This window comes from Panthera tigris, chromosome A2 (assembly GCF_018350195.1).
Source record: "Panthera tigris isolate Pti1 chromosome A2, P.tigris_Pti1_mat1.1, whole genome shotgun sequence".
Taxonomy (NCBI): Eukaryota; Metazoa; Chordata; class Mammalia; order Carnivora; family Felidae; genus Panthera; species Panthera tigris.
In genome coordinates this window covers 71,665,298-71,692,837 of record NC_056661.1, presented here as the reverse complement: position 1 = coordinate 71,692,837, position 27,540 = coordinate 71,665,298, and positions in this window count along the sequence as shown.

The following is a 27,540-nucleotide window of genomic DNA, read 5'->3' as shown; positions in this document are numbered from 1 at the left end:
AAGACATGAAAGATGGATGATCATCATCATCATAATCATAATCATAACAGCAGCGGCAGCCAAAAAGGAAAAGTAGTTTATCAATCAAAGGAACAACAATTAAACTGGCAGCAACCTTCTCATCAGCAATCATGAAAGCCAAAGCCAGCGGAATAATGTCTCCAAAAGTGCTGAGAGTTGAGCGGGGAGATCTAACCAGAATTGTGTATCCAGGATGTCTCTTTCTCAAGAAAGAACAAAAATTAAAGAAACCAAGAATGTATAAGAGTTCCAATTTCTCCACATCTTTACCAACACTTGCTGTTTTATTGCCCACCTAATAGGTGTCATATAGAGTTTTAAGAAAGGCACTATCTATCTTCTTTTAGAGCTATTTCCCCTAGGAAAGAATAAACAAACTAGAATGCATGTAGATGTCTGTGTTATGGTCAGAAACTACCCACAGCCTACCCCACCGCACTTAGTCACAGTTGGAGGAAAGAATTCCCCACCAGAACTTTAACTTTGAAGTGTTCTATAGGTGTGCACATTCACATCAAAATATACCAAAAGCGTGAGCATGCAACAGGGGAAAAGGGGAAAATGCTGCTTTTGTCTTAAGTGAATATATAACGATGTCTTTCCATATTTTATCCTAGTCAAGACTAAAGGTATAATAGACGTTCCAATTTTTTTAACTGAAGGAGCACACGCATTCCAAACTCTTTCTCGGTTTTCCAACTTGATCATTAGGAAAGTGTTTTCTAAGTGCCTGCAGACAAAGAAGGGCAGGAATTCTCACCTGCATGCCCAACTCAGGAACCGAGGAGCCCGGAGCACTGTATTGGGAGTGGTGTCTGCGCACGGCCCTAATAGGCCTTCTTGGAGAATGAGTGAAAAGAAATTAAAGTCAGGTTCTTGGACTCTAAAATGTAGATTGCTGAATAAAAAGAGACGACCAGGTAGATCATCATCCATCTTTGATGTCTTTCAGTTTCACTATGAAGTGTCTAGATGTTTATTATTTTTATTTTTACTGTTTGGGATTCCTTTTGCTTTTTCTCAGTGTGGATTCTGTTTTGCACCCTTTCTGGAACATTCCTCTCTCAGTACTTTTCCATACAACCTCTCCTCCATGCTCTTTAGAGTAGGGTGCCCAAGTCGACAGAGAACACATCTCAAGGTAGGAGAATCTTAAGGTTCCTGGATATTGTCTTCGGATCCCATTAGACATGAGCAGAAAGGAGAGACTTGAATCAGTTTCATTAAAATGTTCTCTGCCTGTCCTGGAGAGAACCGGACACAATTAACTCTGCGCTAAGGCTATTATAATAGAAAGTGCTACAATTCCCTTTTGAAGAGACTGCGTGCACATAGCAAACAAATTTCAAATGTCAACACAGGTGGAAGTGAGAATTCTTTCATTGAGAAGACTTGGTGGCTTGGAAACAATGGTATCAACTAGGGGAGTGTTGAGTGCAATCATGGAATGGAAAGTAACATGGCTTTGTCCCCATGAGGAACCACAAACAGTCATGGGGACAATCTCTGAGAATCCCTTAGGACCTTTCCAGGGCAATAACAGAGACTTGCATAGAGTCTCAGGGACTCTACAAGGTGGGGCCTGGAAACACCAGATCAATGAGATTATTCCCTGATCTTGGAACTCCCTCCTTCTTAGGGTCTGAGCCTCGGGAAGCACCAATGAGGTTTGCATTACCCTGTGATACTTAGCTAATCCTTAACTTCTCACCTTCACTGAGGCTGGTGTTTCCTGAGAGATCAAGAGTTCCAAATATAAGACCAAGAGATTCTAGCAGAGAGTCAGGATAGCATTCTACAAACATGCGTCAAAGGGCAGATTTCAGGTCATTGAAAAATTGCTCATTCCCTTAAGACATAAAGAAGGAAGAGTCACTTTGTTTTGTACTCTCTACTACTTTTTCTTAAAGCTACCCATATCTATCTGTCTGTCTGTCTATCTATTGCTATGGATGAATGTTTGTGTCCTTCCAAAATTTGTATGTTGAAGTCCCAGTCCCCATTGTGATGATATTTGGAGGCGGGGGCTCTGGGAGCCTGACTAGGTTTAGCTGAGGTCCGGAAGGTAGAGCTCCCATGGTGGGATTAGTGCCCTTATAAGAAGAGGAAGAGACTAGAACCGTCTCTCCACACTCACAAATGGAGGAAAGGCATGTGAGCGCACAGCAAGAAGGTGGCTGCTGTCTACAAGCCAGGAAGAGAAGTCTCACCAGACACTGAATCTGTGGCACCTTTATCTTGCACTTTCCAGGCTCCAGAACTGTGAGAAATAAATGTTTGCTGTTTAAGCCACCCAGTTTATGGTATTTTGTTATAGCAGCCAGAACTGACTAAGATAGGAATTATTTTTGTTACAAAATAAAGCCATCATTGAATCCTATCCAATCTCATTCCCCTTCCAGGAAATAATCTTGTTACCACTTTTATGTATACCCTTCTTGGACTTTCTCTGTGTGTATTCAAATACTTACTTAGTGACTCTTGGACATGCTACTTAACTTCCGTGCCTCAGTTTCCTCATCTGTAATGTGGATAATAATAGCACACATCTTCTGGAGCGATTGTGAATGTTAAATGAGATGGCTTATATAAAGCCATTAGCACAGTGACTGGAACATTCTTATATCTGTATTTCTATGTATAGTTTGGTTTTACGTGTCTTTATTCACACAAATGGAATCAAGCTTTATGCATTTCTACGAAACTTTATTTTTCACTTAGCAAGATATCCACGATACCTTCTATGTCTAAATATATAGACATACATACCTCCTTCTTTGTAATTACTGTGTAATATTTCATGGTGTGAGTATACCATAGATAAGTTAACCATTCCATTGTGTTATGGTTTTTATCAGTTAGTCCTAGTGACAGATAATGCTTTAGTGAACCCTGTTCTGTAAACATTTAGATTCTTCTCCAGGATAGATACCTAGAAGAGAAAGTGATAATCATTACTAATGTTAGTAGACATTACGGTTCCTTAAAAAAACACACACTAATTTGTACAGGAACAAAGTATGTCTTTCCCAACCATATGAACCTAAGTTTTTCCACTTTTATTTTAGTCAGGTGTAAGGATTCAGCTTGTAATACTTAATGGGAAACCTGCAAACCTGATTGGTGAAATGCATACGGCCCATTTGTTGCTGACACTTGTCACCCACACGGCATTTATGACAGTAACATGGGGTCACATTCCTTCTTCCTTGGAGCCATAGCTCTTGGGCCCTTCAAGATGCTCTACCTAAGAAAGAGGGCACAGTTCAATATAGAATATAAAACTGGAGATCATGTGGATTACTGAGAGGATTCCTAAAAATTCCCAGGAGTTAGGAACATAGTCATAGCAACCAGGGTTGTTATTTCAAGAAAACAGAATAAAAACTGCTGGGGGCACTTAGGCTGCCTTCTCCCCTCTCTCCCCCTGCCCCTTCTTCCAACTTGCTCTGCTCTCCTGTAGCAGCTGGTCACGCTCTGAACAGAACCAAGGACAGAAAGGCATAGAAGCCATCCCTTCACGTGTGTCTTCCACAAGTCTGCACAGAGCCATCAGAGTGAGGATGTTCCTCCTAGCAACAACCATCTGTGTTCAAACTCTCCAGCCTCTGTAGAGAACTCAGTTTTTCTAAGGTTTATTTATTTATTTTGAGAGAGGGAGAGAGAGAGAGCGCGCGCGCACGAGGGAGGGGCAGACCTAAGCCGAAATCAAAAGTCAGACGCTTAACCGACTGAGCCACCCAGGCGCCGGACAACTCATTCTTATACTGAGCAATTTACAATGTAAGGAAGCCGTTCCTTTTCTAGAAGAAAATTTCATTGTGATGACCAAAGAGACGAAGACCATGGCACATTATTTCTTCGGTAAAAGCCTTTTAAATGTTTAAAGACATTTATTTTCTTGCCAGTCAGACTTTCCTTCTTTAAAACCCTATTATCTTTCCATTTTTTCAACCTCTCAGCTCCTTACATGTGTTACGTGACTTCTTTCTCAATGTTCTGTACCCCACTGGCATGCAATGAAGAATTTTTAAAGCATCCGATCTGTTTGGGGTTGTTGTGGGGTTTGGTTTTGGTTGTTTTGGTTTTGGTTTTGCTTTGAAATACTTTGGGGGATTCCAATAAGTTTTTAAAATTTAAAAGTATGGTGATACCATACTTACTGATTTGTTGAAAACTTCCTTTCAGTTCTAAGTAATGTTTTGCTTTCGCAGTCCTATACTACTTCCTATAAGTCATACTCTCCAAATAAGGGTGACCATGCAGTAGAAGAGAAAGGGGAGAGAGAAATGAAGAAACACAGGCAGTGATCAAGAGGCTGAAATGTTTTTTTCTAAGTGTCTCTCTCAGTTTAGCTAGCTTGTAATTAATAAATCATATGGAGTAACCCAACGGAGTTGATTATATAAAACACGATTTACAAGTTGAGCTTGGAGGCCACATCAGTGAGTCCCATTGCTCATGGTTTGATTTTTTTTTTTTTTTTTTTTTTTTTTTTTTTTTGATGGTTGCAGTGAGTGTTTGCAAGTACTTTCAGAAGTTTAGAGGTTAATCATGGCCATGCATAATGGCTTAGAACTATGGATCTGTCGGGGAATTTTTGTGGGGAAGGAATTTAGAAGGAGGTGTCCATCTTCCCACCCAACTTAAACTTAAAATTTTATACCCAGAGAAATAGATGAAGAAGCATATGAGATCAAAATGGCAGCTTTCTTATTTATAAGTTAGTCTGGATAACGTAAGTTAGATATGGGCAAGTGGTCTTGCTAAGACCTGAATGAGGTCCTTCCCTGAATGAGACCAGCTTAGCCAATCATGGGCCATACCAAGCAAGAGCAAGTCTCCACCATGGGAGCCTACTCTCAGGAACATCCTCCTCAGAGCAGGTCAACCCCAAAGGGAGAAGGAGGAAACGACTGAACCAAGACTGAGAGACCAGGACTGCAACTCAGGAAATTTCTTCATCTGATAACGGGAGGAGTGGAAAATATGTGTAATTGTCTCACCATAATATTTGGCTCACTGGTTCTTTTTTTATTGTGGTAAAATACACATCACATAAATTCATCATTTTCATTATATTAGAGTGCATAATTCAGTGGCATTCACAAAGTTGTGCAACCATCGTCATGTTACCAGAATATTTTCATCATCCCAAACGGAAGCCTCACACCCATGAAGCAGTCACTCCCCATTCTTCTTCCCCACTGCCCCAATCTGGCCCCTGGCAATCCCCAGTCTGTATTCTGTCTGTATGGATTTGTCTATTCTGGATAGTTCATATAAATGGAATCATATAATGTGAGGTTTTGGGGACTAGTTTCCTTCACTGAGCATAATGTCTTCAAAGTTCATTCTTGTTGTATCATGTATCAGTACTTTATTCCTTTTTGTGGCTGAATAATATTCCGTTGTACAGATATACCGCATTTTATTTACCCATTCATCTGTTCGTGGACATTTGGATTGCTCCTACCTTTTGGCTATCGCCATTTGTGTACAAGTTTTTGTCTGAATACCTGCTCTCAATTCTTTTATGTATACACCAGGACTAGAATTATTAAACCATATAGCAATTCGATGATTGTCTTTTTGGGAATTACCAAACTGGTTTCTACAGTGGCTTCACGATTTTACTTTATGACCGGCAATGTGAAAGGATTCTAATTTTTGGCATCCTTGCTGACACTTGTTGTTTTCTTTCTTTTTTTCTTTCTTTTCTTTAAGTTACAGCCATCCTAATGGGTAGGAAGTAGCATCACATTGGGGTTTCAATCTGCATTTCCCTAACGACTAATGATATTGAGCATCTCTTCATGTGCTTATTGGTCATTTGGATATCTTCTCTGAAGAGATGTCTATTCAAGTCCTTTTGTTACCTGGTGGTAGATGGTAAAATTCCTCGATTCTTGTTTTCCCAAAGGAAAGAATTCAATAGAGTTAATGCAGCAAAGATGTTATTTAGCCAAGTGAAGGTACTCTCCAGAGATGCAGGAGTGGGCTGACCTGAGGCTATGTAGCAGCCCGCTGGATCCTGTATTGTGTTTTTTTATGGGGGTCTCTTTGGTCTCCTTCTTCCCATCTTGTCATTATCACACCACCCCCTGGATCTTCCCTGGTTTCCTCCCTCCAACCTTTTGTGTGTGTTCATGTCTGCCATCTTCCCATGAGCACCTAAGCAAAACCCATGGGGAAGGGAGCCAAAAACCACAAAGTACAATGATTTTATAATAGTCTTGCGATTACTCGTTGACAAGGTTTTCCTCAAGTGCTCCAAAGTTGGAAAAGTCCCTGCAGACTGTATCTTTAGCTTTTCAGACTGTGCTAAACTGCAAAAGGGGTTGGTCTAGGGAGACAGGAGGTCTCAGGGTGGAGACTGGGTGGTCCCTGGCATTTTCCCATCTGTTCTCCTCTTTTGTCCCCCTCCTGCTCATGTCTAAATGCCTAGCCCAGCACTTTGACCATTTTTTAGTTAAGTTGCCTTTCCATTGTTGAGTCATAAATGCTGTTTATATATTCTGTATAATAGATCCTTGTCAGATATATGATTTGCAGATATTTTCTTAGGGATTCTGTGGGCTGTCTTTCCACTGTCTGGGTAGTGTATTTTGATGAACAAAATTTTTAATTTTTGTAAGATTCTATCTACCTATTTTTCTTTTGTTGCTTGTACTTTTGGTGTCAGAGCTAAGAAAATATTGCCAGATCCAAGTTCATGAAGATTTACTCCTGTGTTTTTTCTTAAGAGTTTTATTATTTTAGCTCTCATAGCTCACTGATTAAAACAAACAAAAACCTTTGTCTAAACATCAACTTTATTTGAATATAATTTACTTGAAATAAAATGTACCCATTCTAAACATACAATTCAATGAGTGTAAACAGATGTCTACCCCCATTTAACCGTGACCACAATAAAGACACAAGACATTTCCATGAATGCAGACAGTTTTCTTATGCCCGCTAGCATTAGTCATCCCCATTTAAAAAAAAAAAAAATCTTTATTTATTTTTGATAGAGAGACAGAGTGTGAGTGGGGGAGGGGCAGAGAGCGAGGGACACACAGAATCCAAAGCAGGCTCCAGGCTCTGAGCTGTCAGCACAGAGCCCGATGCAAGGCTCGAACTCACAAACCGTGAGATCATGAACTGAGCTGAACTCAGCCACTTAACCGACTGACCCACCCAGGCACTCCCCCACTTTTTAATCTAGGTAGTCACTGATTTTATTTCTGCCACTTGACATAGCTTTATATGTTCTAGAATCTCAAATAAATAAAATCATACATATATTCTCTTTTGTGCCAGATTTCGTTTGGTCAGCCTAATAATTTTTTATTCATCCATGCTGTGTCTGGTACAAGCAGTTTGTTCCATTTTTATTACTTTGTGCTATTGCAATGTATGGATATACCACAACTTACTTATCTATTTACCTATTGGATGAGCATTTGATTTTTTACATATAAATAGTGTTTATTATAAATGACAAGTAGGTTTTGGATAGAAAAATGAGAATGTATAAGCAAAAACCATAATTTTACTATGTAAATGTTGTTCACACTGATTTAGGACCTTTCTGAACTCCTTCTGGGAGTGTGTATGCGTGTGTGTTTATTTATAAAATATGTTGATTGGGACTTTTTCCACCATTCCTGAAATTTACCTAAAGCCCCAAAGCTGAAATCAAGGGACAATAAGGTCCCCACATGAGATAAAGAGCCAGCCGTGGGGCTAGATGTGTTATCCGGGGGCTTAGTAAGTGGTGACAAAATCAGTCCCTCCATGGCCAGCCAGTCCTTCCTGTAGAGTCTAAGAAAAGCAAGGGAGAATCGTTCAGGCCATTGGCCTTGTAGAGTATTTAGATTTAGGACAAAAAAATTTTTTTCATCTTTTCCTTTAATGAAGATGTCCACGCTCTTCCCACTTCAAAGCCAAGTGCGGACAGAACCAGGGGAATCACCAAAGCAGAGGGGGGGTACTTGCAACAAGGTGTGGCTGGCAAACCCTCTCCAGCTGGATGTCTGCTTAGGGAATGGATCTGCTTAAATGACCGCCTGGTTAGCAAAGGAAATGATGATAAGAAAGAGGACAAGGTGGCAAGAGGAGTCAGTGGAGTAATTTGGCATGTCCCAGAGACACATTTGGCACATCCTGGAGACACGTGTCTCCTGTGTGGTCAAGTGGAAGCCACATGAGGTACCTGGGTCCAGTCCACCTTGCCCCACTGCCCACGACGGCAAGCGAATCCTGGGAGGAAAAGGCACGTGATGATTGTGTGTGGCGGGAACTGGCAAAGAGTAGACACATGATCCACCACGGCAGGGAAGTGTAAAGCTGGCTTCCTGAGGCTCCTTTGGAAGCTCTGGAAGAGTCTGCATTTGGATGGCCACCTGGCAGAGGGTGATGCTGCCAGCTGGTGTTAGCCAAAGCCGCGGAGACAAGGAGAGGACTGCCCACGGCCAGATCATGAAGGACAAAGTCATTTCCCCGAGAGGAGCAGAACGGGCTTTTCTTTTCCCTTCCACATCCCTCCTGCTGACACCTAGGACATGGGTGCCCACCTCAGACCCTAGCTCGGGATTGAAAATTTAAACCGGAGGCTACTTGTAATAACTCAAAGTGACTGGAGCCGCATGGAATCATCTATTTTTAAGGGGAAAGGAAATGGGAACCCAAAGGGTTTAAAGTGGAAAGAAGTATGTGGAGAGAAAAAAGATTGTTTCCTACTGAAAATAGCTATTACACATGCATATAGCACATTGGAGCTATTTTTCATAAAAAAAAAAAGAGACCACACCTCATACTCTTTAGTTAGCCACTTTATATAAAATTTATCCATGTGTAATATACACTGACCGTGCCCATAAATATTCACCAGAGGCATCATTTTAAGTAGCAGAATAATATTCTGTGACGTGCAGTTACCACAATGTTAGAATTGGACACTGAGACGTGTTTTCATTCTTTTCTCATTACCATACACAGTGATAGGACCCATATCATTACACCCGAATGTTTGCACACATTCTGAAATAATTCCTTGGGAGGCGGTCTGGAATTAGAACTGCTGGATCAAAGCGCATATACCGCATATACCTCTGTTAATAATATGCCTACCGACAATGTGGTGCTAATTTCTGTGACCACCAGCACTCAGAGCACCTTTACTTATTTTCTGACCATGTAGACTTCCTTGTGAATTGTCCTTTGATGTTATCCCGCTCTATTTGCATGAAGCAGACTGGCTGGCTGCACGTGAAGAATATATCGCTCTGTGCTTAACTAGCCACGTACCTATCTGCGCTCTGTGTTCCGTTAAGGAGATACTGTCTCATTCACGCCGCCCTACGCCTTTCCAACGCTTGACCAGATAATCAGCAATCCATAGCGAGCTGGTCTTCTCCTTAGACATAGTTGGACGCTCATCCTTGAATCCGCCGTCTGATTAGTGAGCAGAGTACAGGGTAGCCTAATTCCACTACTCAGTTCCACCCCACCTCCCCTCCCCACCCCCCCCACCCCCCCCACCCCTGGCCACGGATTGTTTTGCCAAGTGCAATCCAACGCGATGTCGTCATCCAGGGGAAATTATAAGTGACAACTCTGTGAAATCTGTCACGTGTTTTCAGAGAGGATTTTGTGATTACTTCATAGGGTCTCCTTTGTATGAGGAGTCTTGGCAGGGTTGGGGGAGGAAGCCGTTGAGTCCCACTCTAAGAAATCACTGTTGGTTTCCTGAACTAATTTGGTTTAACCTTGTGGACACCGTGACACTTTAAAGATCTTTCAAGAAAAATCAGATTTTAGCCTACACTGAGCAGGAGGAAAAGATTTCAAGGTATCACTATTTCATTCTGGCTCTGGGCTATTTTGGTTAACCTCATGTATTTTATTTCTCACCTTGAAATATAAGCACATCTTTCTTGTCCTCCTTGAGTCCTCTTTTAAGTAAGTTTGGAGTAAATACAGTAACAAAGAGACAAGAAAAGGGGGCCAAGGGAGCCTCCATCCTCTTTCTAGGGACAGAGGCAGATGGGTGGGACCCTGGAGGAAGGGGTTAGTAATCTGGGATAATTAAAGACATTTGGATGCTATAACATTTCAGTTAGGGACTTTTTAACTAGAAAGATGAGTAGCTTTGCTTTGGTACTTTGGTTAGAGAAATCACAGGCTGAGTGCTGGGGGAGCGGTAGCTTAAAAATGCTTATGTGCGTCTTGGTTAAAAAAGCCACGCGAGGACCAAATGAGAAGTGACAGAAGGCTCGTTGCTCTGGACCAACTAGCTCTAAACGCCATATTCCCCCAAAACGGAGCGATTAGCGCCCCTCAGGTTTCCTCTGCACCCCTCCGGTAGGGAGCTGAGAAGGGAGGGGGCAGGATGAGAAGCAGGGGGGTGGGGCAGGATGTCAAGAGGCTCCGCTCAATGGAAAGTGTGCCCATGCGCAGAGAGCCCCCGAGCTCCACATCTGTCAGCAAGCGTGATGGCAGACAGCGGGCTGAGTGCACTGCCCACCAATCTCGTGCTCTTTTCTTGTTTCTCGAAGTTGTTCATTCCCCGCTCCCCCCATCCTTGCTTGAGACCGTTTCTTCAATAGATAAGAGTGGTTTTAGGCTTACAATCTGTTTTCTAAAAGGATGAATTCATCATTCAACAAAAACGAAATGATGAAAAGAGGAGACAGAGCAACAGAAACTCGTGTTTAAGTTGGGGTGGAGGCATGGTCTGAGTCCTGGTTGCACATGCACGAACGCTCCTTCCTCATTTTGCTAGGGATGGCTCGATTGTGATGGGATAACTTATAGCTACCCCCAAATTACGGACGCTTAAAACAGCACAGATTCGGTTCTCATTCATGTCAGACATCCACGAACAATTGTGTGGGGTTCTGCAACCTGATGTTCTCAATCTGGGACTTCAGCTGATGGAATAGCCACCACCTGGAGCCTTGCCCCGCACACTGGCAGAGGACACGAAGGCCATGGTGAAGCTCGAACTGGTTCTTAATGGGCTGGCCAGAATTGGCCCTCACATCTCACTGGCCAAAGTATATCCTAAGGCCACAACTAACTTCCAGCAGATAAAGGAGATTCCTTCCACCGAGAAGGAGAGTCGGAACATCTGTGACCGGCTCCAATGAATATCGTGTCTTTTTCTTTGTCTTTTTAATTTTTTATTAACGTGTGTTTATTTTTGAAGGAGAGAGAGACAGAGTGTGAGCGGGAGAGAAGCAGAGAGAGAGAGGAAGACACAGAATCTGAAGCAGGCTCCAGGCTCTGAGCTGTCAGCACAGAGCCCGACGCGGGGCTCGAACTCACAAACTGCGAGGTCATGACCTGAGCCGAGGTTGGCCACTTAACCGACTGAGCCAAGCAGGCGCCCCTCTTTTTTTTTTTTTTAAAGTTTATTTGTTTATTTTGAGAAAGACAGAGACAGCACAAGTGGGGAGGGGCAGAGAGAAAGGGAGAGAGAGAGAGAATCTCAAGTGGTCTGCCAGCACAGAGCCATATGCGGGGCTCGAACCCACAAAACTAGGAGATCATAACCTGAGCTGAAACCAAGAGTTGGAAACCAAGTTAACCAACTGAGCCACCCAGGTACTCCTCACATTGCTTTCTTCTAATCTAAATATTAAAACCTATTATAGTTGCTACAACCTTTGAGGAATTCTTACAAGTGTCCCCGATATTGCCACAGGGGAATATGTGTTACAGAATTGGGACACTCTAATAGACCTCTTCACCCACCAAGTATCCCAGATCTAATATAAAAAACTGTTCCCTATGATTGTAAATCTCCCAGACCCTTCATCTGAAAGAATAGGTAGATAAGAACAGCCAAGAATATTTGAAAGAAAGAAAAATTAGTGAAAATTAATTTGTAATACAGACAACAAGATGAATTCTTCCTGAGTTAGGTCTCCTTACCTAATCTAGTGTGAGATTCCCATTGGCTAAACCTTAGTGAAGCTGGAGTCAGGGAAGGAGGGGGGAGTCCAAGGCAGCCATGGAAGGGAATATGGGTAAATTTGCCTCCGACAGCCACAGGATTTCTGGGAGAAGAAATGGAGCAAAACACGGGAGAAGCAGGAGCTGGGAGCCAGGGGGAAGCTATGCAGGTCGTGGGGAAAACTGAGCACAAGACGTGCTTCAAAGCCAGTGGGACTGCTGTGAGGGTGCCTGTGACCAGAGCAGGTGCAGAGCCCCATGTGACAGGACAGCACAGACACCCGTGTGCTGATTGTCTGGCCCAGAAGAGGACCACACGGGATGTGGCACTAACCCTGAGGTGTTGGTGGAACTCACATGAGGCAGGGCAGGGCAAGGTCACAGAGGTTGTCAGACCCTGACCGAGTTGAGGCCAAATTGTGTTCCACCCAGGACCAGCTTGAGCGGCAAGTGACCAGGAAGACAAATGACGTCATCCTGAGGAGCCAAAGAGAAATCACCGGCCATGAGACACACAGTAAGCCAGCTTTACCCAGCCAGACACCATCCTACGGAACTGAAAGAGGAAGGGAGGGGCCACAAAATAAGGGGTTTTTATGCAAAAGGAACTGGGTTGTTTAGAGGATGATCAATTTCTGGGGTCAGATTGAGATCACTGAATGGAGATCAGGTTACCTAGAGAGCTCGTTTTTAACCCCTGGACGCATAGTATCTATTGGAAGCACCCAGGAGCTTTCTGACAATGCATTAGCTGGCTGTGGGCATGGGTATGGGTGTGGGGACCCGTGTTTGCGAGGTCACATCTGTACGCAACTTCCCAGTGTTTCTGATGTGTGAGTACGAACTATCTAAGCAACATACACAGTATCGTTAAAGGGCAGGTCCCGGCAGACACGTGGGGCTTGTGGAACCTGCCCGAGAACTGTTGCTGTCTGCTCCCCTTCTCCAAAGTTGCCTCGTACCTGCTTCTTGGTACTCTGGGCTTGGGCTCTGGGCTCTGAATTCAGACCCCTTCTTTCTCTCTTTGGCTCAGCTCCCGAGGCCTGGCAATGAGTACAGCCACTACTATTTGGTTTAACCCAGCCTGACGCCTTCCTCGTCTCACGGAGCCCGCAGGCAACTAACTCTCCCTAGACCTGTCCGTGCTTTGGATGGAAAAGAGACAGATGTAGACAAGAGATCCAGATGCCCATTGTGACAAAGGCCACGTGGAGCTGGTCCAGGCATACATTCAGCGGACCTGTTGATTCTTTCAGGTACTAAAATGTGGGCCCATTGTTGTTAGTTCTGTGGAAGGAAAGCAAGAATTCTAGACTCTCCTCTCAAATTTTCTGATAGTTAAATAGCAATTCAGTTTTTTTTTTTTTGAGAGAGAGACAGAGACAGTGTGAGTGGGGGAGGGGCAGAGAGTGAGGGAGACCGAGAATCCCAAGAAGGTTCTGTGCTGTCAGCACAGAGCCCAGCCCACTGGAGGGCTCCAGCTCACAAACTGTGATATCAAGACCTGAGCTGAAACCAAGAGTCGGATGCACAACCGACTGAGCCACCCAGGCACCTCTAAGTATCAATTCATTTTTTTAAACTGGTGTATATGCTGGGGAGAAAATAAAAGCTACCGAAGGGCCAGTCCTGGTCAGCGGGAGATGGGAAGCAGGCTCCAGCTGCAGGAAACCTTCTGGAGTGGCAGAAATTGCTGGAGGAAGGATCTGCCGAAGCCAAGGTTCTGCACGCCTTTTGGGGTCACGTGGGTCACAAGGCAGACAGTGAATTGTTTGAACAGGCTGTGACTGCACTAACAGTCCTTCCCAAAGGACAGCCTTACAGTAACGATAGTAAAACCAACAGCAAGAGCGATAGTGATGATTACAGTTTGGGTCTGCATACCTGCGTAAAGAACCCCCCCAAAGTTTTACGGAGCATTTCAACCCTTCGGACATCTCCAATAGGAGGAACACGGCAATTGCTAGTTTCCTTTTATACCTGGAGAAACAAACGTGGGGCAAAAAGAGCTACCGATTTGACCAAATAGCCCACGTTCTTCTCAGACGTAGAGAAAAATCTGGGCTTCAGGGGGGGCACTTTCGTTGGTTATTTTGAAGCCATATTGAAAAACTTCTCATTTGGTATATTGGCTCATGTTATCTCTGTGACTGCCGTATCCCCTCCAGCCATTTACATTGCACCCTTGCTTCTGGGCCAAGTTTGGGGGGGGGGGAGTTCGTCTCCATGGAAACCTCCCAGGCCTCGCCTGCCCCTCCCTCCTTCCTCCTCACCATGGCATTTAGGCTGAGCATAGTCCATCTAACCATTAGTCATCCCTGTCTCTACAGAAACCTTATTACCTTGTGTTTTTATTTAGCTTTTTACATGCTGCTTAACTCCTGGTAATTCCTTCAGGGCTGGGCTGGAATCCTATCCAACTGGCTTTTGGTCTCTCTTGGGGCCCTGGACAGGGCAGGCCTCACAATACCCTCACTCACTGCTTCCTTTATCTTAGCTTTGACTTTCAGCTCTCTGCCACCATGGCGTGGGCCCAGCTCTGCTCTTAACCAGTTGCAGCTACTTTGAGCCTCAGTTTCCTCATCTGTAAACTGGGGATAACTGCGCCTACCTCCTGAGGCTATTACGAGGATATGACTGAATGTAGGTGGTGTTAGAACATCGCCCAGTACTCTGTGAGCGTTTTCTGCATGCTAGCTGCGTTTTTATTATTAACTATTATTATTACATCAGTATAAGGAGGTTCTAAGGTGCCCTAGTTAAAGTACAGCAATGAATTTCATTGTTTTAGATCCCTTGCTAATATTGTAGGACAATCTCTCTTGGTAGGGCATATTCTGGTTTCGGCTTAATTTTACTCATTTTCTTCTTTAAATATAGATAATGTTTAAAATATAGTAAATTTATATTTACATATATGTTTATATATATATTTCCATAGGTTCAGCATATAGGGAAGTAAACACAAATAAGATGGGTGGGACTCATGTGCACACAAGTCACATCTGGTTTGGCAAGGGAATAAGGAGGCTAAACCAACTATTACAAATGGGATACGTTTGGGCGCCTGGGTGGCTCAGTCTGTTAAGCTTCGACTTGGGCTCAGGTCATGATCTCAAGGGTTAAATTCCCGCATCGGGCTCTGTGCTGACAGCTGGGAGCCTGGAGCTTGGAGCCTGCTTTGGATTCTGTGACTCCCTCTCTCTCTCTGCCCCTCCCCCACTCACACTCTGTCTCTCAAAAATAAACATTAAAAAAAGATGGAATACATTTTGCAAATAGGGAAACAGCAAGTGCTATGAAGGGTACGGCAGAGGGGCCTAACCTAATCCAAAAGATCTGGAAGACCTCCTTCAAAAGTAGTCCTAAAATTTCCACCATAATAAATGGCCAATGGATACCAGTATTCGTAGAAATGGTCCCCTTGAAGCCTGATGTCTTTAATGGTTGAAATAAATTGACCCAAACTGAAAACAGTAACAATTCCAACAGCTTTTTCACTCTTGCCGGTGGAATTTAGCTGCAGGCAGAGAAGGAATTCATGAGCGCTCAACCCCCCAGCCCCACCACGTAATGCATACCAACAACCTCCAGCCACATCCCCACCAACCCTGCCTACTGACAACTGCAGTGGTGACCGTAGATTCCAGAAATTACCCATAAGCATTGGAAGAACTGGGAATTGCCATCCTGGGTGGCTATCAAGTAGAGACACTTTGTGGGTGGCTGGTGCCCTCCAGCAGGTGTCCCCAGCTTATCTCCAGCCTAGGCCCTCCTGACCACTTGGTCTCTTGTGTGTTAACCTCTGGCCTCTTACCAGCAGTGAGTGAAAAGGAAATGGAGGTGTCAGAATGACAGCAGGGGACAGAGGAGGAGGGCTCTGTTGGCGGGGGGCAAGGAGGGTCACCTAGAAATTACATCATGCAGCCTTCTGCTCTAGACCCTGGAATCCTCATTTCTAAGGGGGGTTTGGAGCTCCTGGCCTCCTGATGAGCTATTTTTCCACCTTTGGATACTTCATTGCCACCTGCCTAAGCTTCTATGACACATGGGACTGAATCCTAAACTCAATATTTTTTGAGGTTATAAAACATTCCACTACCTTTTTCTGCTGTATCACATTTCAGAATGTCAGCACTTTTCCAGCTAGACTCTGGCCTCGAAATTGAAGTTCACACATGCTAAGGGAATGGCTGCTGGTTTAATAATTTCAGTCCTACTAGAAATACCAACACGTTTGGGCCTAATTCAAATCATAATAATATGTTGGGCTTGTTTTTGACATTTCATGCGAGACACTCCAGAAGTCTGCGGAAAATTCGAACTCACTAAACCCCTCCATGCCCCGAGGAAGAAAAAGGAAGTTTTGAATTCTTCTCTTCTAGTTATAAATATGAAAGTAGATGCAGGAAGAGAAAAGAAACCATTGCTTGGCCGAGGCTCCCTGGTTGCTGGGAGCGCGGGAAGCCAGCCTGCTTGAAGGCAGAGGGAGAGGGATCCGAGTCAAAGCCAGACAGATAGGCAGAGGCAGACCCCACAGGGCCTGGAGGGTTGTGCTAACAACCTTGGTCTCACAACAAGGCGAAGGCAGGGTTTGGAGCAGAGGTTTGGCTGAGGATAATGTAATTGAAACTGTATCTTTAAGAGATCAATGTCCTCTGGAAAGTGAACAGGGGGATGGCTGTTCTGATGGCTTGGCTTCCAGGAAAAGGGAAGACAGTGTCAAGGATGACATTTAACAGCTAGGGGGCACCTGGGTGGCTCAGTCAGTTAAGCGTCGGACTCTTGGCTTCTGCTCATGATCTCACAGTCCATGAGTTTGAGCCCCGCATTGGGCTCTGCACTGATGGTGTGGAGCCTGCTTGGGATTCTCTTTCTCCCTCTCTCTGCCCCTCCCCTGCTTGCTTTCTATCTCTCTCTCAAAATAAATGAAAAAAAAAATCAAATAAAATCAAATAAACTTAAAAAAAAAAAAAAAACCAAACAGCTAAGAGAGAAAGATATGTCACCGAGCAGCCAGAGGTGTCAGGGGGCAGCCACGGGGCACGTGTAGCTGTAGAAGTCCAAGAGCAGAGACAGAATGTTATCCCTGGAGGTTAGAATGATATTTGCAAAGTGATTACTTTTGGATACTCTGTGGATGCTGTCTTCCACCATGCCCTAAGCTTAAGGCAACTGAACATAGTAAGTTACCTTCCAAAGATTTCCAGTTAGGTGCCCAGCTATAGAGCTGACGTCATCAGCACCACGCAAGCTGATATTCTCAAGTGCAAACTCGAGTCAGAGGGTCTGACTACCGTTCTCGCTTTCAGAGGGGGAAACCGAGGCTCTGAGGAGGTACCTTTGCAGAAAGCAGCTCAGCTGGTCCCAGCAGAGCCTGGACTCTACTCCAGATCTTTCTGACTCCAAAGCCTAAAGCTCTTAACCACACTCTTATGAAGCTCTCCTTCACAAAGAATCTAAACACGAAATGCCTAGAAGTTTGACTGAAATAAATAATTTAGCTTCACAGAGGGAAAGAAATATTATAAAGCATATTTCCAAACCAGCCAGGAATTTTCCAAATACACGTTATTGGTCACTGGGGTTCTGGATGACGTACCGGGCCCGGATCAGCACGATATCATGTGCTGTTTATTAGAAAAATAACTCCCATCGCAGCTCGCTGATTGGTGTGTGTGCGGCCTCTGAGTTATGAAGGACAGCAAACATACCCACGTTAGGAAATGGAAAAGTAATGATCTGCCTCATTGAGAGAGAACAACTTACTCTTTCCCCTAAATGAAATGTTATTAGATTTTGAAGAGCATTAACGTAAAGGAAATGCACCGAGGAAATGCTTTTTGCAGCCTTTCCATGTGTTGAACATATGAGCGGTGCCCCCAGGTAGTTGCAACCCACATTTTGGCCAGTTCCTGGGGAGGAGTTTTGCTTAGGGGAAGATGGGCTCCAAGGTGTTTGTACGGAAACACTGCAGAAAGCACCTGTGGAAAAAACACGGTGGGGACAATGGACAATAAACGCAGCCTTAAGGAAAAGAGAAAGGACTCCAGTTGCCAAAGCAGAAACATGGGGTGTGCGAACATACACATAACAGTAAGGGGACAGGGTGGTCTTTTCTCACTCTCCACTATCAACAGCTTTTCAGGTTCTATGTGGCTAAATGCTAACAGAAGACATGGGAAAAGAACCCAAAGCCTGGGTCTAAATAATGCCTTCCTTGATTGATTGGAGATTCCAGATTGCTTGTCACAGAGAAAGGGGAATGTGAGAAGGAGACAAAAGTCCACTGGACTGTGGGGACCACTTGGGCATTTTCAGGACAGGAGAGAGATTTTCACAAGAGCCTTGATTTTTCTTTTTTTTTTTTTTATTTTTTTAATGTTTATTTATTTTTGAGAGAGAGAGAGCACAAGTGGGGGAGACACAGAAGGCTCCAGCCTCTGAGCCATCAGCACAGAGCCCGACGCTGGGCTTGATCTCACGGACCGTGAGATTATGACCTGAGCTGGAGTCGGACATTCAACCGACTAAGCCACCCACGGACCCCATGCTTTTAATTTCACAGATGTGTAAGTCTTCCGATTGTTACATTTTGGGTTCAGAGAGGACACAGTCTTCCTCGTTTTGTCCTCGTCTGCTGCATGACTCTGTCTCCTAGGCAGGGTGTGTCAGGTGGAAGGGGTGCTGACACACTGGGTGTCCCATCTGGTGGGGCCATTGAACACACTTGCAGACCCAGGCAGAAACCAGCCTCACTAAGTGGAGGGTTGCAAAGGATGCTGCTTATTTCAGTTTTGCTGGCTCTGTGCCAGAGTCTCTTGGCTGGGAGACACCAGTGAAAGTCTACTGATTCAGGTATTTGTATATACAAGACACAACTTACAGAATAGACCCTAGACTCGGTAATGAGAATTAGAGCCCTTTCTCAATCTACTCAAGATTTATACACAAAAGCTATGTGCAAATTCCACATATATCAATTACATATTTAAATCCATATCCATAAAGGAATCAAGTAGGGACTAAATGAATACATGTCATAAATAGGAATGAGATCATTTCTGAGATTTTGCTCTTTGAATATATATATTTTCCTTTCCAATTACGAAGAAGATTCTTAGCTACATTGGCCTTTTCAATTACGAAGAAGATTCTTAGCTACATTGGCCTTTTCAATTGCGAAGAAGATTCTTAGCTACGTTGGCCACATACCTCACCTCAGAGAAGACCCAGCGACAGTAGTAAGTGACGGTGACGTCACATCGAAAGGCTAGCTAGTCTACACCATCCCTAAAGAGGCTTCCTCAGCAAGAAATTCTAATACTGGATGGAGAACAACACCCAATTCCTTTTTGCTACAACTGTTTCTTCCTCTAGCTCTCATTGCTTGTGACTTCTTTATTCTTCAAGTTCTTCCTAATATCCAGTAGCCCATGGATGAGTCGATATGGCAAGAAAAAGACCACGTATTTTTGTCAATGGATTTTTTTTATTTAAAAAATTATTTTAAGTTGTTTTGTTTTTAACTCACTATTTTCTTAGGATTCTAACTTCCATAGCAGTCAAGATTCTATGGGTATGTCCAGTGAACTCTCATGGTGATACGGTGGTTTCTGAGGTCAGTCCCTAGTTCCTTTACACTGAGGAACTGGGGCTAAAAAGCAGGATGAAAGGTGAGTTCTTATTTGGTGTAGACACAGCGTGTCCTCCATTATTCTATTGGGCCTGGTGTGCTGGGAGGTTCACTTTTTTGTTTCAGAGACCAGATGACTTCATCTTTTGGTTAAAGAGGAGTCCCTCAATGGACTTCTATGCATTTCTTTGCTGACCTCCATTATACTTTGTCAATTTTAGCTTTACTTCTGCTGCGCTGTGGATTTCTACCTCCAGCACAAGAGATCTGTGTCCAATTTCTCTCTCTGGGCTTGGAGTTCTCACTGCAGGATGGGAAAAGGTTATAAAGGACGCCACACTGGTGCAGTAACTTACTGCTTGGAGTCATAACCGCAAATGGATCCTTCATTGAACAGGAACATGGTGGCCAGACATCATTCGTGTAACGATAAACAGCATTTCTGTTTCCGCTCTGCCCCAAACAGTAGCTCAGTATACAACTGCTTAATCACTTCCTGCTCAATATTATGTATTACATCATACTAACACCTCCTTCTAGTTTCATCCAAAGATAGTGCAAATTACAGGAACACTCCATCTTGCCTTCTCACGTGGCATCCTCAAGAACATAGCACTTCCATTTCAGATGACAAACAAGACTGGTCTCCAATCTTCTTTGAATGGCAGGCCTGGCATGGTCACTTCACAAGGGAGCTGTCAGCTCTTAACTGAAAATCGCTCCTTGAAGTGATTTATAACTCTGCTATAAAAAGCTTTCATTTCAGTGAAAGCTTGTACTTTCTTTCAAGTTTTATGGCAAACACACACAGGGAAGAGCAAGGATGCACTTGCACACATGCGTGCACACGGACGCGTGCGCGTGCGCGCACATACACACACACACACACGCATGCAACACGCCTCCCCTTATTCTCTTATGAAAAAAAGAAAAATGAATTTTTAAGAATGTTGTATGGCAATTTAGGGTAGGTGGAGGCCACTAGCCACATAACTTTAAGAACTGCCCCTTGGCACCCACTTTGATTGGCCAGCACCTCTATTTGAGATGACACGCATTTGATCATTCTTTTGAGTCTATACCATTGCAGCGTCTTTCATACTGATCTTACTGATGGCAGGAATGGGGCAGCCGATCCTAATTCCATTAGAGGTGAAAAAGAAGCCAATTCCGCAATCTTGCCAAAATGTCTAGTGTCTTGTGTTCAGCTTTCTTCCTCCTACTCTTCCACGTACATAGACCTCCTCCCATTGCACACTTCCCTGCCCCCACTGGCCTATGAGGGAGCGCTAACAGGTAAAGCTGCCTGGGACTTACTCGTACTCCTAAACCGAGAGGCTCAGGCTTCCCAGACTGATCTACATTGATTTCTGGGTTTCTGGGCTTCAGTTAGGACTTGCTTCATCCTGGAGAAGAGCTACAGTTTAGAAGAAAATCCTTAGGAGGATGTGGAGAGAGACCCCACTAGCAGACCTCCCCAAGCGGAGCTCCAGGTACCTTGAACGGCAAATGCAGAGCGAAAGGCAATGTTCCAAAACAGACCGGTAAGGCACCGAAGGGTAATCAACAGCTCTTTGTAGAGTGACATGAGTTGCAGAGGGGCGGTGAGCCACATTCTCTAAGGGCATATATTTGTTCCCTGTAAATCAGGGACTTTGGTAAACTATACTGACCCATTGAGATCAGGTGCTTGACACCCAGGCAGGAAACAAAACCCATTTTGCATGGCTTTCCCAAGAACTTGATTCATGACAATCATTGTTTTTCATCATGGATTGAAATCCTCAGGTTCACAGCTTTGAAATGGTGTGTTTCACACCCCTCTTGTGTGTCTTTTCTTTTATCCATCACTCCAAATCAAAGGAGAAAAGCTGAGGCTCAGAACAGATCTCTAGCCGGCTTCAGCTGGTACCATTTCATGCGATAGCGTTATCTTACAATATGACTTACACTCCGAATCCGGGAACTTGATCTAATTCCTATCTTATACTCTATTATTTTATGGTCACTGCCACTGAGACTCAGGGTGGGAGGGCACATTACAAAGCTAGTCGATTTCAAGTAATATTAAAGTCATCAGAAGATTTGTGAAGTCCTAGGAGCTGGCAGAGAATTAGAACAGGTACCCGGGCCCTGTCTAAAAAGGAAAAGAGATTCAAAATGAATTAGAAAATCATAACTATTTGTAGCATATAAAATATATATTTGTGTCTACAGGGCGAAGCATTTTTACTTCTCTCATGGATTCTGGAGGGATAAAAGGACTTTAAAAGAGTCTAATTTGGGAGTTAGGGCTGGCTCAACCTTGGAGAAGACGTTTAATTGTAACTACTACTGCTCCAACACCTCCATCTAGGAAATGAGAAGGCACAGGTAGTCCCTTATTTACTTTATAGGTGTCACCCTATGCCGTCTCATAATAAACGTATACGGGGCTGGTTTTCATGTTCACGTCACGGGTTCTTGTAATAGGAATGGAATTCTACAGCGCATAGGAAGGTCACGTCTGGAAAGGAACCCATTTCTCCATTTCAGCTTGTTCAGTATCTTGACTGGAAGTGCATTTTGTTCAACATAAACTAAGGTACCTCTTGCAGGTGGCATATGAGGTGATAGGGACCTCCCTCGCTTAGAGCACAACGAAATCGAAATATAATATAAAGATCTACAGAAATGAAATTTGCAACCCCAGAGTCTCCCAGGATTAATGCAGAACCAACCGGGTGCTACAAAGATAGCTAAAGATGGAATGTGAAACCAGATGGACATGCTCAGCATCACGCCTAGAAAACGAATTCCAAAGTACTAGCACTGAGCAGTGTTGACCCAGGAAAGAGGCACAAGGGTCATCTTTTGTTATGGGGCAGAAACGGAGGGCATCTCCCAATGAGCAGCGCTCATGATAATGCTCTGAATCTTCTTTGGTGCCTCCACAGGCAGGGGAAGGTCTTGCACAGTGTCCTTAACATTTTATATTATATATCATATATCTCAATATGTGAATATTTATACATTACATTTACTTACTACTATCATTGGCTAATGTCTCCAAGAACAATATGTTCTTAGAGCCAGATTATCCTTAGCAAGTCTTACAAATTCCTATCTAAAAAGTCTTATTGGTGGGGCACCTGGGTGGCTCCGTTTGTTAAGCGTCTGACTTTGCCTCGGGTCATGATCTCGTGGTTCGTGGGTTCAAGCCCTGTGCTGACAGTGCAGAGTCTGCCTGGGATTCTGTCTCTCTCTGCCCCTCCCCAACTTGTGCACTCTCTCTCACTCAAAATAAATAAGTAAATTTAAAAAAAAGTCTTCTTGGTAACTTTATTTTTTCGGCCAGTTTGTTATCACATTAGAAACTACTGTTACGTTTCTAAGTTCATTGTGTGGTGGAAGGACTTGGAGGAAAGGTAATTGTCATACGCTTTTTTACGTCTTTAGGTTGAGTTTACATTTTTACAAATAGCCTCAATTCACGACTTCTTTGCAGAAATTGTTAAAGACACTTGCAAATACTTGGTTTAGTTTAAAAGTGATAGTAAAAGACAACATAATGTAATATAGTAAGATTATAAAGCAAGTCTCAGTAAGAGCAAATGACTGAGGTCATGCCTCACATCCCCATTTGGAGAAGGTGACATGAGACTCTGATGTGCATATGCCTGATGCTGCACATTGTAAGTTGACAAAGCTTCATTTCTTTCCTATTGTAACATTAAAATGGAAACGGAAATGTCCAGAACCCAGTGGTAAGTCTTGTATACCTATGAGGAGGGACATCCTCTTAATTATAAACATCAGTGTCTCATTCATCATGATATTAGGCCTCTACAGTCAATTAGTAGATCCATGCTGGAAGAGGCCATACCAATTGGGGACTGAATAATCTGGACAAAGTGATGGGTGTCTTGTTATAAAATAGCAAACTCTTCCAAGACGAAGAGGCAAAGGCAAATGTCTAGACCTGAAAACCAGGCATGGATCCAGAGGCATGGTGTGGAGATCAAGGGTGTTCCGCTGTCTGCTCATTGCCCAGACGCCAACTAACATCCCTGGGGCCCATTAGGCCCTCGTGCTCTCAGCTGTAACCAGCCACTCTGTCCTTTGGATATGCCATGTGACAGGCTTGTCCATATATTAGCTATCAAGTGGGGGATGTAAAAGACCACACAGATCTTTATATCTATGTGATTGATTATCTCTGCTTAATGCTTTATAAGCATTTTTGGAGTTTGCTACAAACACGAAAAACTTACTTTAGTTTCATCAGACCAATGGCTGCTTCCTGAATTAGCTCATATTTCCTTTAGTCCTCCCGAAGTGGGACCCCTGGCCTTCTCCTCCCTGTGTGACATCCCAGACCACTTGGTAGTTCAAAGGCAGTCTTAGCCACAAAGCCTTTGTTATCTCCCATAAAAAGATTTCTTCCTCCTCTATTCTTTGGTAATACTTTGTACCCAGTATAGCTTTTATTACCCTTTTGTGAGTTTCTTTCTCCTCATTCAAAGTTAAACTCCTTAAAAGCAAAGATCATTCTTTATGTTCTTCCAGACATGGGTGTGGTGCCTTGAAAAGCAGACACTCTGGCTGCATGTAGAAATGTGTTACATTGACCCTCACGCTTTGGGCTTTCTGGGCACCCTTTTCTACTGCCTTCTTTTTAGACAGTAGGTTAAATAGATAATATTTTAGCTCAGAATATAAAAGATAAGATTGCCAGATATATGATAAAGTATCCAAGATGACGTCCACATAGCCTTAATGGATTATCTGCGTAGATTGGAATTAGAACTTAAATTCTACTCATACTTGCCAGGAAGACAGTCTCGTAAGGAAACTCCCTTCAAAACGTGTTTCTAAAAGTCCCCCCAGATACTTTGGCACCAAAATGGACCCTGCAGAACAACTATCGTGGTGAGCGAAGGAGCAGCTAATCGGAACTATTGAAATACAAGAGTCTTACAAACTAAGGAGAAAACATTTGTAGTATGTGTTGGGTATGGACAAAAACCTAGGTTGAGAAGCTCCAGCAAAGTAGAATGTCCTCCAGTCTCCAATTCCTCAATTCTGGAGCGTTCCTGTATTTCTTCTATTACAACTTTTTGGTGTTGTAGAAATAGGAGTTTCCCCATAAAGAATGACACGTCTTCAACATCACCGAAGGCCTTGCAGGCCAAGGCAGTAAGCTCTGGTTGGGAGTCTGGAGCCCCGGGATCAGTGCCTGACTCCACCCTGGGCAAAATTCCTCACTCATGGGTTCTTCACGGTCTCTGTTATTCAAAGGCCTGGGAGATGGAGAGGAAGACATTAAAAAGACTCTGAAATCTCTGCTAACAAAGTGGTTAGATGATAATTACACACCAGTACATTTTTCCAAGGATATTATGTAAGCAGGGGAAAAAACAGTCGAGAAACACTGTCTAATGTCAGTTAGTCCATAACCTATTCTAAGTGGAAAACATAAAGTGCCTCGATTTTTCACTTTATTGAGACAAAGTGAATTTTTAAAAATGTTTCACCGTCTCCAGAAATGGGGATGTTTTTTTGAAAAGAGACACCAAGGTGTAGGTTAAGAAGCAACTCAACAAGGATTTTAAACTGTTCAGTGCATGAAGTCTACACTTAGTCATATGAACCTGCCCAGGTAATGTTACTGTAGTTCCTAGAGTGAAGAGTAAATAGTGAAGAAAATAACAGCTTCCACCTTTATCAAAGCAGTGCTGTAAGACACTCTTATTCTTTCTGAGGTTTTTTTAGATCAAGGAGCCAACGGACACACACAACTCCTTCAACAGAAAATAAGGACTCCCTCTTGTTAAGCATTAGATGACTGCCTTCTGCATAAGCCACTTGTTCCAAGTGTGAGTTATTGGTCATCATCTCCAAGGCTCCTGTGCCTGCACTGTGCTGTCCTCGATCCAACTCTTTGATGTACTAGATATAAATTCACTTTTTCTCTGAATCAGCATGTGTTACATGCTGGCTTCTTCTTCCCAAATTGTTTTGGTTTTCTGCATAAGCATGCTTACTTTGGCTACAGTCAAGGTATCCCACCTTCTGGATGGCCTTGTCCAGTCTGCTAGTCCCTGGGAGCCATGATGAAGGGGGGAGGAATCTGGTTCCACAATGGATATTTGTTTGTTATTTTTGGAGCTCTCAAGTAAATTGCAGGAAAATTGATTCTCTTTAGTGACCTTCTGCACCTACTCAACCCCTTCTGTTGCTCTCACATGGTTTTATTTCCTTCTGTGTTTAGGGTTTTTGTACACGTGCCATGAGAGATTAATAGAATTGATGGAAATCATGTTGTCTAACCAGAGGGAGTTTTTGAAACTCGTACAATGAAACTTCATTCCCTATCTAAGATCTACAGATCAAGAGTTCCATTTCTTGCTGATGTAGCTATTTGTATATATTCACTTGTCATGATAACTTGAATTACCGTATCCTAATAAAGAAAGGGAATGTTATTTGTATCTGATCTTTAGGATGGGTGTTCTCATATAATGCTTGTCCCTAAATTATTTCTCACTATTAACTAAGCCAACCAATTGTATTTCACTTTGTATCTCAAACATCCAGTTTTATCATATCATGGCTTCAAGATTATGGTTCATCTTGAGCTCCAACCTGCCAATAAAGAAATTTGCCCCACTCCACCATGGCGCTAATTTACTCATGCCAGGGATCCTCCTGTTTCTTAGCTCTATCCTCAAAGCAATCCTTGGGACACCCCCACACTATGGGGAAATCCACTTTCCTTGAGAAGCGACCTTGGAAAGGAGCGCTGACCTCTCCTTGGCCTCTAAGCTCCAAGGTAGTAACCCTCATGCCCCAACAAAGACGAAACTCCAACTTGGAATCATATTTCACTAAAAACTCGAGTGTTAGAGAAGGAAAGTGTAACCCTGGTTTGGAAGTAGGGAGTTCCAGAGCCCACAGTCCTGTCCTGTCTTCAGGGATCCTCAAGCAGTTCCCAGCTCCTGTGCTTTGACCTCCCGGTCACCAGTGGGCTATCCAGGGACTAGCCCTCCTTAGGATCCAGGCCCAGCTCGTTCCTTTAGGTCCTGAAAGGAGATCCCTCCCTTTCTGAATGCCATCTCCTCCCTCCTCACTTTCCTAGGCTGAATGTCCTAGATGGAAGTGGAAATATTCCTTTCCTCTGGAGAAAACTCCTAGCAGAAAAATTACATCAGCAAATCCATGAGACATACCAAGTACCTGGTTGAGCTGCTTTTCTCTGGATACTCTCTTCCCTCAGTCCTTGGGTCTCAGCCCTGGAGTTCTGGAAAACAATGGCTGCACACAGAAAGCTGCAAGAACAGGCCACAGGTCTGAAGCAAAGTGCCCTTAGAATCAGACAGGCCTGGAAATGCTGGAATGTGCACCCCCCACCCAGACAACTATGTCTCCCAGACAGAAGTTTGGCTCAATCTTCCCCCCAAATTTATGTTATCAAATAGAACACTTAACTTCTCAGTCTCAAACATCTGTGTCCAGGTTAATACTGACTTTCTATTTCCCTCTAGAACAGTGGGTGAATATTTGATTTACATTTTTGTAAATACATGGCAGACTCAAGTGGTTTTCCCAGACCAAAAGCAACAATTTGCCTCTGAGGTAAATTCATGTCACTACCCTTAGAGACTGGAAATTGCTTACAGCTTTAAATGTTTTCCTTCTTTTCCCAGCTACTAAAGATCAAGTTTCTAACAATATCTTAGGGTCGGTGCCAGCTAGGGTAACCCATTACATGTCTGTGGAAGCATGAGAACCATGGCTATTTTGGAGTCTCCACTGACTATACAATTATATACACCAGTGGTTCTCAAAGTGTGGGCCTCAGACAAGCAGCATCACCTGGGAACTTGTTAGATGTGTGAATTTTCAGGTTTCATCCAAGACCTATCTGCTGAGTAAGAAACTCTGGAGGTGAG